This window comes from Rhinoderma darwinii, chromosome 4, assembly GCF_050947455.1.
Source record: "Rhinoderma darwinii isolate aRhiDar2 chromosome 4, aRhiDar2.hap1, whole genome shotgun sequence".
Taxonomy (NCBI): Eukaryota; Metazoa; Chordata; class Amphibia; order Anura; family Rhinodermatidae; genus Rhinoderma; species Rhinoderma darwinii.
The window spans coordinates 359,767,456-359,785,071 of NC_134690.1; the positions used below are offsets into that span (position 1 = coordinate 359,767,456).

General features: G+C 43.4%; 1 protein-coding gene and 1 long non-coding RNA gene across 3 annotated transcripts in view; one reads left to right on the forward strand and one right to left on the reverse strand.

The window, feature by feature from the left end:
- Positions 1 to 342: 342 nt before the first annotated feature.
- On the reverse strand, positions 343 to 16,204 carry LOC142760094 (uncharacterized). Of its 2 annotated transcripts, none has more exons than XR_012883243.1 (3): positions 15,749 to 16,204; positions 6,026 to 6,173; positions 343 to 430 (listed from the first exon to the last, which is right to left on the reverse strand). It is a non-coding gene; the product is annotated as an uncharacterized LOC142760094 (long non-coding RNA). The 2 variants fall into 2 exon arrangements; XR_012883242.1 differs by lacking the exon at positions 343 to 430 and adding an exon at positions 4,537 to 5,060.
- Positions 16,036 to 17,616, forward strand: part of SPTBN1 (spectrin beta, non-erythrocytic 1) — a 161,727-nt gene continuing 160,146 nt past the window's right edge. The window contains exon 1 of the mRNA XM_075863017.1: positions 16,036 to 16,210. The gene's annotated coding sequence lies outside the window, so the exon portion shown is untranslated. The remainder of the gene's footprint in view (positions 16,211 to 17,616) is intronic.

The following is a 17,616-nucleotide window of genomic DNA, read 5'->3' on the forward strand; positions in this document are numbered from 1 at the left end:
GGAGACTCCAGCGGTAGGCAATGTGACAGCCCCTTGCGATCATGCGCTTGATAATACGCGGACACAAACAGCCCAGAAAGCAAGCAAGTCATGTGGGGCTGTGCCAGCGCGTCATCAATAAAAGAAAAGCTCCAGGACTTCCGGCAACAATTCAACTGGTTTGAACTGCAGCATTTAGTACAAAATTAAGAATTAAATTACATTAGTAAGTGACTTCTTTTTACATAAAAATATGAATCCAAAAGCAATTTTTGGTACCCGGATAACCCCTTTAAATGTATTTAAAAAAAATAATATCCACTGGGGGATATGCAATGCCCCTAATAACTTACACACCATTTCCTCCATAGTCCTGTCACAACTCGGTGCCAAGTAGATCTCGAGATACAACAGTAGAACTCCACCTCTCTAAGGTTCGCTTTCCCCTGGCCTAGGTTTAGAAAGGGAAATTAGATTGTGAATGGTCACAATCTCTGTACATTGCTGTGGAATATTTTGGCACTATATAAGTACAACAGGAAATAAATTGAATAAATAAATACATACAGTGCCAAAATGAAAATAATTTGAATGCATAACTATCCACCCCCTTCACATCAGTATTTAGTAGAAGTATCTGAGGCTGAATTTCTAGGTCTCTTATCAGTCTTGTTTTTGTAGCAAGATACGTTACCGTATTTAATGCATTCCTGTGTAGTTTTGGCTTTATTTTTGGTGTTATCTCACTAAAAAAAATGTGTCACCTAAATTGTGGTTCCCTAGCAGAGTGCAGCAGGTTTTCATCCAAGATATCCCAGTATTTGCTATATTTTTAGAAACGTTTCAGGGCCTGTTACATAGAAACATCTTTTGAGGTAGGGACGGTGTGTTTCTGGTGGTATCCAGTGCTTGCCAAATCCAACTGGTTTTTTTATGGGCAAATTTCTAACTGATTTCAAGAACATATTGGAGGGAAATTAATTAATTTCGACACCAGTTCTCTGGCGTAGAAAGTCTCAAAAGGCACAAAAATCGCAATTTGCAGTAACATTGCACCTTTTGTGCCGTTTCTGCCATTCATGGTACTTTTGTGAAAATTTGCAAAATTTTGCAAAGGGGAAGGAGCCAAAAACTAGCACAAAATCATGTTGCAAATCTACGCCAGCTCATGGATGGCACAGATTACACTTTCTAGCACATGGACGGACAGAGATGAGCCTAATTTATTAAGACGGAAGTCACAGACTTTATCTTTGAGGAAGCTGCATTCTGCGGCAATACACGTGGAGCTCCACACGGTCTTCCCACCTGCCACTTAATGTATTGGTAATATATTATTGTACCAGGAGACTACGCTATTGTTTCCGCTAAAAAAACTGAAACCTTACGGAACGGAAACAAATGAAAACCAATTGCAACGGAAGCATTACCATTCTTTAAATGGTAATGTAAACGGAAGCTATGGTTTCCGTTTGGCTTTCCGTTCATCGGTTCCTCCAATCGAAAGGTCGAATGGAACTCATGAACGGAAGCCCGACACTGATGTGAACAAGCCCTTATTCATGCTCTGTCCTTATATTTTTTTTACATTTTTTTACATTGTCAGACACTGGCACTTCTGCATTCACTTTTATGTTTTGCACATATGATATCAGCTTGGCTATTTTGGTATGACATTTTTATCTTGCAGTGACACTTTCCTGACTGTGTTCCTGCTTCTATTATATCCATCTTTTTAGTGGCTATAGAATGCTTTGGAGGGATGACTTGTGAGGCAGGAACTTATTTTGCTGTACCCTTGTGGTTTCCTTTTTCATGTACCCTTGTGGAACTTTTTTTTTAAATAAGTTTTGTTTTCCTTGTAGAGCCCAATAAAATATTTGTTATTTCCAATTATCCCTAGTATAGTTCTGCGGTGTCAGCCCTGCTCTTGTTATTGTAAATTATTAAGAGGCATAAGTTAGGCACATTTTACTTTCTTTAAATTTAGAAAGGCGTATGAAATGCCAGTCTTAAAAAAAATTCCCCCACTATATATTGGTTTGCATTGGTGAGGGGTTATATTATGACACTCTTTTTGTAACAGATTTATTTTGTAAATAATTCTGCCACACAAAAAGTTTTATCATGCAGTGCCCAAGTAGTAGTGCCATTTATTGCTCAAAAAAACACGACAGCTTGAGACAAGAGGTAAGTGTGAATGTGGGCTGCACATGGTGGTGACAGTGTGGGGGCTAATCTAATGATGAAGGCCACAGGGCAATTGGCTTTTTTTTTGCCCATGCTATAATTCCGCCCTGACCATTCAAGTACATGCAGGTTTGGCCTATCTTGCTGTGTATCGAAGTACATTTCTTTGCCACTAGCTTGTCTCCATTCTACGTTTTGTCCTGATTGCTGACGTTTGCTTCATCCTTAGGCTATGTTCACACGCTTAACCAAAAACGTCTGAAAATACGGAGCTGTTTTCAAGGGAAAGCAGCTCCTGATTTTCAGATGTTTTTTAAGCCACTCGCGTTTTTTTGCTGCGTTCTTTACGGCCGTTTTTGGAGCTGTTTTCAATAGAATCTATGAAAAACGGCTCCAAAAACGTCCCAAGAAGTGACCTGCACTTCTTTTTCGCGGCCGTTTTTTTACCAGGCCGTTTTTCAAAACGGCCGCGTAAAAATGGCCTGTCGGAGCAGAACGCAGTTTTTCCCATTTAAATCAATGGCCAGATGCTTGGAGGCGTTCTGCTTCTGATTTTTCGGCTGTTTTTTGGGAGTTTACTGCCCGAAAAACGTCTGAAAATAAGCTGTGTGAACATACCCTTAGACTTCCCCTTCATCTTGGTTCCTGTGGTTTGTCGTCTGGTATTTGTCTGATCTCCTGGTTATAGACCTCTGGCACGTCTTCTGGTTATGTCCTCATCTGCTCCTAGGTTTTGTCACTCCCCTGATAGATCTCCTGGTATTAACCTCTGGCGTTGTCCCTGACTATGCTTTTGCAGCTGCTCTAGACATCCCTCGAACCCAACCACCGCCAATCGGTTACTTCTCTAGTAACCATGACCTGGGAATCCAACCAGGAAAGACCATACCTCCTTGTGGGAGTTCTAGGGTGAAGAATTTGAGGATTACTTAGACTCCGCACCTAAGTAAAGCCAGGACCAACTTAATTGCGATTCAAGAATTCACTTCTCTAGTAAGAGTCGTAACAGGTACCCAGAAGAAAACCACACCAGCACAGAGCGATCATACAAACTCCATGCAGATTTTGCCATTGTTTGGATTCACACTCAGAATCACAGGGCTAATATTATTACATTCTCCGTTCTTTAGTATTTTTCTCTTTAAGCATTCATATTTAATGTGGAGCAAAAACAAACAACCCGGCAATATACAAATTTCTTTATAAAATTTTGTAATGGTTTATATTCTTCCATGGCCATTAAAATAAAATAATGAACGAAAAATCAGCTTCTTCTACTTTACAGGTCATGTCCCAGTTCTTCTGTCACTAATCGTCATTATACATTCAGCTACGTGCTTACAGATGTCCTTTTCTGCAGACTAACAAATTGCAGCCATACATTAAGGCAGCCGTATATATGTTATCAGGTCCCTAAGTCAAGCAGACAACAAGCAGGCATGGGGGCCTAGATAAGGGCTTTTGTCTGCGATGGGGGCTATGGGTAGGGGTAGGATTACTTTCATTGAGTCCCAAGAGGAAAAAAAGAATTTACTGAAGTATGTGTATATTTTTAACTTCAAGAAGCAAAACTGTCCAGGCAAGGAACATTTGTTGGGAACAGTACATATCAGGAAGCAGTAGGGGGAAGGGTGGAATGTAAAGTAGTGACTTGTCCTCCTTCCCATGTAATTCAGATGCTGATGGCCATTGAGAAAGCCTTTGGGATACAATGATCATTAACTGCAATGACCTTGTTTGTTAAGCATATGTTGTTTTATTTTTACGCAGTAATGTTAGGAACGTTGCTTCCTACCCTTGGCCGCGGCTTTATGGATGTCGTATTGGTTACGTGACCCGTTATGCAGCTATAGCTTTGATATATCCATCCTTTATTTTCATAATTTTGCCTTTATATCATTCATTTCATTTTCTATATGCATAATGACTAAGGTCAATTACATGACAGTAAAGAGACTTTATGGTAAGTCATGGGCAAGGTCAGGAATGCTGTATCAATGTAGTCACCAATTACACCTTTACGCCATGTTTTAGCATGGTTTTCAATGACTGCTTACTGTAATTGCCATACAGTAGGGTTATTTTTTTCTAGGGGATCTTTATGGAACGTTTTCAGAATTCCATAGAAGTTACTATATGAATACGTTTTTATTGGTACATTGCAGTGGATGGATTGTTGTAGGTGATGAGTTGAAACAGCTGATTATCAAAGATTCTGCATCATCTTTTACTTACAGTTTTGTAGTTTTCCATAACTTTCATTGATTTTAAATCAATAGATTTTTATTGAAAATTTTACAATTTTTTCCAACAATACAAACCAAAACATGGTCCTAGAAACATGGACCCTTAAAAGAAGCAGTACACACATGTGATACATCAAAAAGACATACACAAACAAGAAACAATTTTGCTATGCCATGTTCATACAAAAATAAAAAATACAAATTAAATAATTTTTCCAGAGAAAGCTTGTCATTTAGACATAATAGTTAGAATTTACCAATTTATTCTTTTTATGACCAGAGGGAGTTTGCAACAGAAGGGTTTCATGATGACAGGTTACATTTACCCTGCCTATCACTTCCGACAAGGAAGGAGAGATGGGAGATTTCCAGGATTTGGCAATTGCCATTCTAGCAGCAATAAAGTACCCGAAAACCAATAAGAATATCCTCCAGTCCAATATCGAGGATGGCCAATTCCGGGCAATATGGAAGAGATACTCCTGTAAGTTCTAAAAGTAGGCGAAAAACCTCCTTCCACAAAACTCCAACCGTGGGACAGGACACCACATATGCAGAGTGGATCCAAGGGAGCCACAGCCTCTCCAGCAGCTATTAGAACTACTTTGAAACATATGAGCAAATCTGGACGGAGTCAGGTACCATCTAGGATGAATTTTACGAGTGAGTTCAACTTTCATTGATTTTAATTAAGGAAACGACTGCATGCCAAGAAATCACTCCATGAAGTCAGATCCTGGACCCATTCTTACTCCACATTAGTGGGGATCCAAGCTGCCAGACCCCACAGATATCATTAGTCTAACACCTTTGGTTGGTATATTACAAAATTCTGTTATCAGAAAACTCCTTTATATACTGTATTTTCTCATACACTTACATTATTAGTATTAAAAATAACCTTTAACCGCAATCCATTTGGTAAAACCAACTCCCATGATGTACATAGGGATGACTTTAATAATAATAAAATTATATAGCGCTAACATATTCCGCAGCACTCAAGTCTACTCTGTGGTCAAGATTCTAGGCACTAGATTCTGTATTCAGCATTTCTGCTAACCACCAAGAATTGGGATCTGTAGTTAAACTATGTGGCCAAAACTATGTGGACACTCCTTCTAATTATTGAGTTTGAATGTTTCAGACACACCCATTGCAAACAGGTGCATAAAATCAAGCACAAAGCCATGCAATGTTTATATACTAACATAGCAGTAAGTATCGTACTGAAGAGCTCAGTGACTTTAAACGTGGTACTGTTATTGGATGCCACTTTGCGAATTGTCAGTTTGTGAAATTTCTGATCTGCAAAATTTGCCCACATCATCTCTAAGTGCTATTAACATGAGATGGAAGTGTCTCAGAGTAACAACAGCTCAGCCATTATTCGGCATAAATTCCGACAGACACAGTCCAAAATCTTATGGAAAGCTTCCCCAGAAGAGCGGAGGCTGTTTTAGCCACAAAATGTCACAAATCCATATTAACCCCCAAGGTTTTGGCATGGGATGTCCAGCAAGCTCATATAGATGTAATTGTCAAGTGTTCACATACTTTTGACCATAAAATGTATCAATGGACAATTGGATACTAAATGTATTACTTACCAACATGGATCAGAGAATGTACCCAGACCACAATGGGCAGATATTGTATGCAACACTGGACAATGCTCTTGTTTTTGACTTGGTACACTCAGTCTTGACATCAGTTCAACTAAAAGCTGTGGTTTTTATAGAAGTACTGTGAGACCACCTGAAAAAAAAAATGTTCTGTATAAAGTTGCATTGTAAGGGGGTCCCAAAAGACACTACCCATAATGACCATATATTTAAATGGAAAGCAACCAATGTATGTGCAACTAGCTCTCTGCTAGCAACCATGACCAACATGCCTTTCCCGGAATCATTGCGAGTCCGAGATGCGGGAACCCTTCTATTAGTGTTATATGACAAATCCTATTGACATGTTATAAAACATTTTTCATAAGAAAAGCAATTTAAAGGGATTCTACAAAGTTAAAAAAAATCGGTAAAAACTTTCAGTAAGTCAGGGTTTATGAATGTCTACTAAATGGAAGAAATATGTAGTGAAGCGAGTATAAATCTGACCCCACCAGTGAGCTCTGGCACTTGCACAGGCTTCTTACTTCGTAGGGAAAGTTTTTCCTAATGTAGAAGCACAATAAGTGCCTTGTCATTCCAAAATGACTTAATACTTATTCCATGAGCAAAAATGCAGGACAGCCAAGTATATTCAAAATGGAAGGCCACAAAAAAACACAGGGAGAATGTAATGTGTGACAGGAGAAATATACAATATACAGTGTTGCATCATATTGACTGCGCTATTGATTCCATAAAAAAACGGAAACCTTACACAACGGTGAAAAACGGAAACCATAAGCAATGGAAACATTACTATTGAAATCAATGGTAATGCAAACGGAACCTATGCTTTCCATTGAGCGATTCCTCCCATGGAAAGGTTTGACGAAACCCCTCAACGAACACCAACGCTGATGTGAACAGGCCCTAAGGCTACACGCACACATTGCGTGTTTTTCTGCGGAAAAAACCCACCAACGCCGGAAATTCGCAAGTAAAAACTGCACCAGATCATGCGTTTTTCAATGCGGTTTTTAAGTTTTGATGCGTAAATCGGCACATTTTTATGCTGCGGCTTTCTGTGCGATTTTCCTCTGCACTAGGCAGATAGAATTTACAAGCGAAAACGCCAGATAAATTGACAGGATGCAGTTTTTAAATCCGCACCACAGGTCAATTTCCGTTCTGAAAAATACTGCAGTGTGTACATGAGATTTCCTGAAATCTCATTGACTATACTGGTACTGTATTATGCTGCGGATTTGCCGCATGAAAATACACTCTGCGAAACCGCACGTAATACGCAAAGTGTGCATTGAGCATAAAACCACCTAATCATGCTTTTTTCAATGCGTTTTTACATTTTGATGCGGAAATAGGTGTGTTTTCATGCTGCGGGTTCTGGTGCATTTTTCTTTAGAACTGGTCAAATACAATTCGCAAGCGCAAGATTGATTGACATGCTGCAGATTATAAGATACGCACCGCAGGTCAATTTATGTGCAGAAAAAAAACGCAGCGTGTACATGAGATTTCTTGAACTCTCATTTACTTTGCTGGTACTGTATTATGCCCCGGATTTGCCGCATCGTGTGCATTTAGCTTAAAGAGGCTCTGTCACCAGATTTTGCAGCCCCTATCTGCTATTGCAGCAGATAGGCGCTGCAATGTAGATTACAGTAACGTTTTTATTTTTAAAAAACGAGCATTTTTGGCCAAGTTATGACCATTTTCGTATTTATGCAAATGAGGCTTGCAAAAGTACAACTGGGCGTGTATTATGTGCGTACATCGGGGCGTGTTTACTACTTTTACTAGCTGGGCTTTCTGATGAGAAGTATCATCCACTTCTCTTCAGAACGCCCAGCTTCTGGCAGTGCAGATCTGTGACGTCACTCACAGGTCCTGCATCGTGTCGGCACCAGAGGCTACACTTGATTCTGCAGCAGCATCAGCATTTGCAGGTAAGTAGCTACATCGACTTACCTGCAAACGCCGATGCTGCTGCAGAATCATCTGTAGCCTCTGGTGCCGATGTGGCCTCGCTCGTCTGACACGATGCAGGACCTGTGAGTGACGTCACAGTGCTGCACTGCCAGAAGCTGGGCGTTGTGTAGAGAAGTGGATGACACTTCTATACACAACGCCCAGCTAGTAAAAGTAGTAAACACGCCCCGATGTACGCACATAATACACGCCCAGTTGTACTTTTACTTTTCAACACGCCCAGTTGTACTTTTGCAAGCCTCATTTGCATAAATACGAAAATGGTCATAACTTGGCCAAAAATGCTCGTTTTTAAAAAATAAAAACGTTACTGTAATCTACATTGCAGCGCCTATCTGCTGCAATAGCAGATAGGGGTTGCAAAATCTGGTGACAGAGCCTCTTTAAAGATAAATTTACATGTAGCTTAAACACTGCAGAATCTCTGACCGTTTTTTTCTGACAGAAATTCTGCTGCATTTTCGCAACAACAATTGACACGTGGCAGAATGAAATTCCGCTCAGAATGTCAATTTCCAAACGTTTTTTCTGCAGGTTTTATACGCAGCGATTGGATGAGATTTGTTGAGATCTCATCCACTTTGCTGCTACTGTAATACGCTTTTTTTTTTTTTTTTACTGTAATACGCTGCAAAATGTCCGCACAGAAAATCTGGTCGGAAATTCTGCAGAAACGGCCGTCCCACGCATCCCTCCATAGACTCTCAACTATGGGGGATGCGAGACATCGAGTCCTGCAGCGCAGAGCACGGATGCACCTCAGACGTGAAAAACTGCTGTTTTTCACATCCGAGATGCGCAACGCTCGTGTAAATAAGGCCTTAGGCTGTGTTCACACGGGGCAGATACGCTGCGTAATAGCATATCTGCCCTGTGCGCCACAGGGAATTGCGGGTGAAAAAGCGCACCAAACTGTGGTTTCGTTTTCGTCCGTAATGTCCGCTGAGAAAAAAATGCAGCAGGCCGGCCTCCTGAGATGACATTTCATTCCGGGAGAGCGCTGTAGCCTGTGACCAACTGCAGCGGCGGTCACATGGGATGAAATGTCATCCCAGGAGGCCGCGCTGGAGGGAGGAACACAGGGAGGAACTTACTTTTCGGTAAGTACAAGATTTTTTTTCTTCTGAGCTGCGTTTTTTGCGGCAGAATCGCTTTGACCCGCCGCAAAAAATTAAACAGCTGCTATTTGTTGCAGGATTTACCTCCCTATTGAATTCTATGGGAAAAACCTGCAACAAATAAGCAGCGTTTACACAAATACAATCGAGATGCTGCCTAATAAAATTCTGCACCGCAGGTACATTTCCAAGCGTTTTTTCCGCTCAGTATTTACGCACGGTGTGGATGAAATAAAACAAATCTTTGCTGCAATTGTGTTTGCTGCGGATTTTCCCCAACAAATTCCGTTAACGAGTGAACGTACCCTAATGGTTTTGCAGTTTTAAAAAAAACAAGAAAAATAAGTGAAATGCAACCTGAGCTGAATGGTGCTATTGTGCCGCTGCTTGTCAAGGGCCGGCGATCAGGATGTAATTACAACAAGGCATGAAATGGCTGTAAATAAACACGCACACCATGACAGTTCCTTGTCGGGGCAGCACGCTGCTTGCAGGATGTCCAGGCCCCTCCTGAGGCTGCCGCTGTATCACACCGTCTAAGTCATGTTCTTTACAACAGCCATATCTATTTATCCATCAGGACGGTTGTCTGGCTGCTCGGTGTACATCAGGTTAGGACCCTGCAGGAGCTCTGGGGAACACATGTTTGCTATCTCCCTTCACAGTGACAAATGCACACAACTATTTCTTATAATCCTCCAAGATTTAATGTGCTAGATACCAACGTGACTGGTGCCCACATCACATATGTATGTAAAGTGAGATTTATTATATGAGCATTAAAAGTGGTTTGTTTCCTAAACATAATATACAGTGGGACAAATTTTCCACCTAAAGGCCCATTCACACGAACGTGAATAACGTCCGTGTTCTGCGCATGGAAATCATGCGCAGCACACGGACCCTTTGATTTCAATGGGGCCGATCACACGTGTGTTTTCATGCTGCGAGAGTGCGCTGCGTGAAACTCACTGCATGTCCTATATTGGTGCGTTTTCACGCACCTACGCGCCCATTGAAGTCTATGGGTGTATGAAAACCACACACTGCACACGGATGCACATCCATGTGCGGTACGTGATTTGCGCATCAATTCAATTGAAAATAAAAAAAATAAACAAAGATGTGCTTTGCGAGTGCGTGAATAACGCATGCCACTCGCAAAGCACACTGATGCATAACGCAACACACACGGACCAGATTTACACGCGTTTTTTCATGCGCGTGAATCTGATACGCTCGTGTGAATGAGGCCTAAGTAGAAAATGCATGATGTGGGCATGGGAGACATTACACCAGACCCCAAAATAAATGCAGATCCAAAGATCAGACCCAAAACATATTCAGACCCAAAACCAGACCACTAAATTAATTTAGACCACTTATAAGACCGTAAGGGTATGTTCACACGACCTATTTTTGGCCATTTTTCGGGCCGTAAACGCCCGAAAAATCGGAAGCAGAACGTCTCCGAACATCTGCCCATTGATTTCAATGGGAAAACGGAGTTCTGTTCCGATTGGCCGTTTTTTTAAAAAAAACGGCCGCGAAAAAGAAGTGCAGGAGCCGTTTTTCATTGACTCTATAGAAAACAGCTCCAAAAACGGCCGTAAAAAACGCAGCAAAAATCGCGAGTGGCTTAAAAAAACGTCTGAAAATCAGGAGCTGTATTCCCTTGAAAACAGCTCCGTGTTTTCAGACGTTTTTGAGTTTGCATGTGAACATACCCTAGGGCCGGATACACACGAGGGTGTTCAGTCCGTGACATACGGTCCGCAGGTCGGCCGCATTTCCCGGCCTGAGCACACTGCAGGGAGCTGGGCTCCTAGCATCATCATTATCTAGATTTTAGATTTCTGCAATTTTTTTTCTAAATGCCCTACTGGGCGTTTTTCTTTCGTTTAGCCAAGTGGGCGTTGTAAGGAAAAGTGTATGACACTGACCAATCAGAGTCAAATACTTCAATTTATTCATGCCCACCTTTATTCATAGCACAGTCTGATCTCGCGAGAGCACGCTGTGACGTCACTTACTCCCACAGTTCCTTCACCAGAGCGACGGGAGAATGACCAGACATCGCCTCCAGCCATGACAGGACGATTATCCTCCTCAGCAGCTGTCCTGGCACGGCTGGAGGCGATGTCTGGTCATTCTGGTTATTGAAAGGTCATCAAAGAGTAGCAACGGCCTATCTATCCCCTATCTAGACTGAAGTTGTAAGCCTCCTAAAGTGCCAGCCAGAAGCTGCGTATGATACCACGCTGTATGTCTAAAAGGCGTAACTATTTCCACCACCTCAGCCGCTGTGCATTGCGTTTCTATAAATATTTGCCACTTAGCAAATAACTTCTTGGCTCCCTTTTCTTTCCTTCTTTCTACCTCCACCCGCTCAAGAGCTAATAATTGTTTCAAGCGAGACACGATCCTGTCAAGACCCGGTGTATCAGTTTCCAGCCATTTACATAGAAGGCATCTCAAGGCCACCAGTAAAATTGTGTGCACCAAGGGGGGAGGAGATCTCGTCCCTCGAGCACCCTCTTCCTCTGGCGGTCGTGCCTGATGGAACAGCAGCGCTTGAGGCATCATTGGAAGTTTCGCCTTCCAATGATCCAAAATATAGCTGTGTACCATCACCCAGTATCGTTCAGTATAAGCACAGCCCCATACTCCGTGCCACAAATTCGTCAGGGGGGTGTTGCATTTGGGACAACTCGTAATGCGATCAGCGAAGGTAAAAAATTGAAGCCATATGTAGCCGAATGTATTAGTTTAAAATAGGTTTCCCTCCAGCTCTCGTTCACGATCACCTTCCGTACCCTCTCCCAACCCGCCAATATGATCTCTCCTATAGCCGGATCTTGAGTCCATCGTTCCCAGGCTTTGAACATAGCCCGTGGTCGCGGGCGGACAAAATAATCCCCGAGTGCTCTATACAACCTCGAGATAGTCGCCCGAAGAGTCGTTGGGCCTATGACCTCATCTAGAGTATGAGTGGTGGCTTCCTTATTGAAATCTCTGAGCCTAGAGGTACAGAATGAACGCACCTGGAGAACTTGTAAAAAATTAACATTGCCCTCTAAGGGTCTGAGTTTAGCTCTGATTTCCGACCCGGTTAACCATCTCCTTTCCTCTGTATGCATAAGATCCCCTGCGCTGTTAATACCTGCATCCCCCCAAGAGGCAAATCTATCCCCACTGTCTACTCCCGGTAGGAATTCCGGGTGTCCACACAACGGCATATGCTTGGATAGCAGGTGAGGCAAGTCAAAAAATTTACGAACCACTTTCCAGGCTGGAACTGTATCTCTCAGAACAATGGAGGTTTTGAGACGGCACGGAAGAGAAGCAACTCTACAGTGTAACAAGGCTTTTAAGTTCCAGGGTGAGGCGTACTCCCCTTCCAGCTCTAAATTGGAATAATGACTCGTTTTATGGAGCCAATCCACTACATGACGAAAGAGACATACCACATTGTATCCCCTAATATTAGGAAACTACAGCCCCCCCTCATGCTTGCCCATCATGAGCTTAGTGAGTGCAATGCGAGGCCTCTTTCCTGCCCATATAAATTTTGGAAATGCGGAATTCAGTTTGGAGACATCCACATGTTTCAGCAAGAGTGGGAGTGTTTGAAAGGGATATAACAGCCTGGGGAAACTAACCATCTTAATTAAGTGGCACCTCCCCAGAAGGGATATCGGCAACTGACACCATCTGGTGAGTTCCGCCTGTATTTTTTTAAACAGCGGTGGATAATTCAGGCCATACAGGGTTTCAGGCACCTTCCCTATCTTAATGCCTAGATAAGTTATGCACTGTTTCACCGGGGATATCCCGCACCCCAAGGATTGCCAAAAAGTCCCAGGTAACGGTTTGCCCAACTCCAGCAGTTCGTTTTTAACTATATTGACTTTGTATCCCGAGCATTGCCCAAAGTCCTGCAAAAAATGAAAAACTGTCAGTAAGTGCTCTTGAGGATTTGACAGAAAAAGTATAACATCGTCAGCAAACAAGGCTAACTTAACCGCCAAAGACCCCACCTGAATACCTCTGAATACTGCGGACTCTTCCAGAAATCTAGCCATAGGTTCCAGTGCTAGATTAAATAAAAGTGGCGACAAAGGGACATCCCTGCCAGGTCCCTTTATACAATTGGAAGGGAGCCTACAAAAATCCTGAGGAGTAAACGCGCGCTTGCGGATTAGTGTAGACCCCTTTCAAAAAGATCCGAAAGGCTCCCTGGACATTCATCTTATCCATCACCATCCCCACTGTATGTTATCAAAAGCTTTCTCTGCGTCTAGTGCCAAGAGTGCCGGTCGGGTACCTGGCTGGGGATCGTGCCTGACTGTTTCTAGCACCGTCAACACCTTACGCAGATTAGTCACTGCTGCAGATTTGTTGGGTTTTTCAATGCGTTTTTTTTTTATGAAAAATCAAATCGCAATAAAAATACGTGCAGATTTTGGGTGCATTTTTTTTTTTTTAAATGTGGGTTTACCCGTACCTCAGCCGTCTAAATACACCCTAAGTCCGGGTTCCCATGTAGCGTAAACGCTGTGGAATTTCCGCGACGGAATTCTGTGCGGCAATTCCACAGCATTTATAGTAGAAGCAAAGTGGATGAGATTTTGCAAATTTCAGGCCCGCACTGTGGAAATAAATAGCAGAGAAGTCGTGTGGAAAGTGTCCTGCGGTGCGACTTTCAAATCCGCGACATGTCAGTGGAGAGGCTGCGTGTTTGGCCCACAGTCTTCATCTACAAGTCGCAAGTTGAGTTGTGTTGCAGTTTGTACAGCGTTTCTGCAGCAGTAAAACCTGCAGAAAATCCGCAGGTACACATAAAGTTTGTAGAATCAATGTTTCACACTAAGGCCGGGTTACCTCGTAGCGTAAACGCTGCGGAATTTCCATAACGAAATTATGTGTGGAAATTCCGCAGAATTGACAGTAAAAAAGCAAAGTGAATGAGATTTAGAAAATCTCATACCCACGCTGCGGGAAAAACCCGCACAAAAGTCATGCGGACAGTGTTCTGCTGCATGTTTTTCAATTCCGCAGCATGTCAATTTATGCTGCGTGTTCTATGCGGAGATGCTGCATGTTTGGCCCATAAACTTCAATGGGGAGCATAAATTCTGCAACAGATATGTGTTGTTGTGTTTTTTACAGCGGAAACGCAGCAAAAATCGCCGGAAATCCGCAGGTGCACATATACAGAAAATCTGCATCCTGTGTGTGGGAACATACCCTACATTCCTACACACAGGATACGTTGCAGATTTTCAACGGAAGAAAATGGAGCATGTTCTATTTTTCAACGGACCGTGTGAAGGGTCCGTTGAAAAATAGAATATGTCCTATTTTCTTCAGTTTTCACGGATCCCTCGATAGACTCAAGTCTATGGGGATCCGTGAAAACGGGACCCACACGGGTGCAACTCTGACTTGAAAAACTGCATTTTCACGTCCGAGTTGCACCCGTGCGTGTCCCGTTTTCACGGATCCCCACTGTCTTGAGAAGATCGAGCGATGTGTAAAAACAGAAGAACATAGGGCATGTTCAATTTTGCAATGGACCCTTCACATGGTCCGTTGAAACGTGTGACGACCGTTGTTTTGTCATGTCACGTTTATGTGCCAAATACGCAACATCTACGCACAGAACACGCAGCATAAATTGAAATGCTGCATTATTTAAAGTCTATGTTCACACGGCTTATTTTCGGGCCGTAAACGGACGAAAAATCGACAGCAGAACGCCTCCAAACATCTGCCCATTGATTGCAATGGGAAAACTGCGTTCTGTTCCGACGGGCCGTTTTGAAAAACGGCCGCGAAAAAGAAGTGCATGTCACTTCTTGGGCCGTTTTCGGAGCCTTTTTTCATTGACTCTATTGAAAAGAGCTCCAAAAACGGCTGCGAAAAACGCGAGTGGCTTAAAAAACATCTGAAGATCAGCTGTTTTCCCTTGAAAACCGCTCCGTATTTTCAGAAGTTTTTGAGTTTGTGTGTGAATATACCCTAATTATGGCAAGGACTCTCCCATAGAAGTCTATGGGAGCTTCCATAAACATGGACGGGTACTGATGTGCATCCGTATACCATCCGTATTTACTGAAGCATTGCTAGGCAACATGTTGATGACATATTTTGCAACCTCCCTCTTTTTGTAAGGATCCGTATATAAAGATGGAATACGGATGCAATATGGACCATATTTACGGACACCCTTCCGTACATACGGATGAAATACGGATGCCTACTGATTTGTATTTACGGTCAGTATTTCAGGATAGATGAAAATACTGTCGTCCATAGGGCCTCAGGGTATGTTCACATGCTGTGTTTTCAGGCGTATTTCCTGGCATTTACACTCAGATGGGGCATTTTTTATGCCGTTTTAAAAAACGGCACGTAAAAAAAGGCCCCGTGAAAAGGAGCATGTCACTTCTTGAGCCGTTTTTCATTGTGTCAATAGAAAAACAGCTCCAAACACGGCTCCAAAAAAACGCATCAAAAATGTTTTCTCTTGAAAACAGCTCCGTATTTTACAGCCGTTTTTACTTTAGCGAGTGAACATACCCTACAGATTTACCATTCTTGCCTGTAGATCATTTACAAGAAGTTGTGCAGCAGCTGAAACGAAAATCACATCAATAAGGAGGATGCAGCTCTAGATCATCACTATGATGGATGTGGGGTGTCCAGTGATGGAGGTACAGGCTGCCAGTAGGGCGTACAGTACGATGGAGCGATACTCGGCTCTTCCAGCGTCCTGGCAGTGAGGGCGGATGGGTGGAGCACTGATGGTGATGATGATGATGGAGTTGGGGGCGGAGCATTCAGCTCGGCTCAGTGCAGGGTAACTGCTGTGCCTCTCAGTCTCCTGCTGAGGTCGCTGTGGTGCTCGCTCTCCCCGCCCCTCTCCGGGAAGAATCAGTGCAGCTGTTGCTGTGTCTAAGGCTGCGGATTCCTCCAGTCCACTCCCTTCATTTCATCCCTGCTCCGTGCTCAGGCGGCTGCCATCCTGCAGGCTCCACACTCCAGTGCATTCCAGGTAATGGCTGCAGCCGCCCGTTATTCCACGTTATTACTGCCCTTCTCCATTGGATTGATGGAAGGATGGCGGGGAGCTGGTGCTGGGGGGGCTATGGAGGGGGCACCACGCTGCAGACAGACCTGTACAGATGCTGGATCACGCCGCATCCATACTGGATCTAGGCTTTGGGTTTATTTTGTATGAGGAGTAATGCACCGGGGAGGGCTGGATGCTCCTGGCTGCAGTCCGCATCATTACATTGCAGCAGAACCTTCTCCCTCCTCTGCTGTATTCTCCTTATACATGGGAAGGGAATAAGATGTCAAGGAGGGGCTTGTGGGTGACCGGTCCCTCGTAGGTGCCCCCTGGGAAGGGGCTTCTGTTTGGTTGTAATAATTAAAATTACAAGCGCCGGGAGAGCCAGGGATAACGGTTCGGGCACAGGCGTGGTCCTGGGTGCATGTATGTGCCAGTCCCACACATCTGTGCTGAGCATTGTGTTATATAATCGTGGCAAAGCCAAGTCTGCTATAGAGAGAGATAGATATGATCCCCCCCCGCCCACTGTGCATTGGTGTCATATTGTTGGATCTTTGCCATGATGGTTTGTGCCCCTGTTGTCTCGTTTTGTGTTTTTTTAAAATTTTTGTGCCCGCCCCCTCAACAGGTTTTATGTATTTTTTTTTGTCTTGTCAATTTTGCTTTTTGATCAGGTGTCATTTAGTGGTCTACATATACACAGGTCCCCCAGCACATGCGCAGGGTGGCATCTCCCCTGGCACTACATGTGTAACATACACTGGAGCCTCTGCAAGGTGTCTGGCTGATGCCCAGGGTGGCATCTCCCCTGGCACTACATGTGTAACATACACTGGAGCCTCTGCAAGGTGTCTCGCTGATGCTCAGGGTGGCATCTTAACTGGCACTAAGTGCTAATGTGGGATATGAAAAATCTCCAAAGTATTTGTCTGGGAAGGAGCCACCTTGGTGTCTGAAATTGGATGCAGCGTAAGGTTTTCCATGCGCGGATGCTGAGGATGATGCAGCACTATGCAGCAAACTGACAAACCCAGTGTGTTGCCTGCAGCTTACATGGGCATATGCTGTTGTGCCCAGAACAACCCCACCCCAGGATGGGAGGATGTTTATAGCCTAATCCCCCCCACCCTTGGTGAAGCTGTGCCCAGTTGATGAACATCCACTTGATTTACTGCTTTATTATTTTGAGCTCTGAACACTTGTTCTAATGTGTGTCGCTCATTGCTTTTGGTGGTGCCCTGTAATGAGGGCATTGGGGGTGGTTAATTACAGTTCTGCAGATTTAATGCGGTCAAATGGAGATTCGTTCAGCCCTATGGTCTAAAACATTAACTGCTTTATTTCCGGAAGAGTTTCTAACAAGTTAACGGCATGATAGGGGTGAT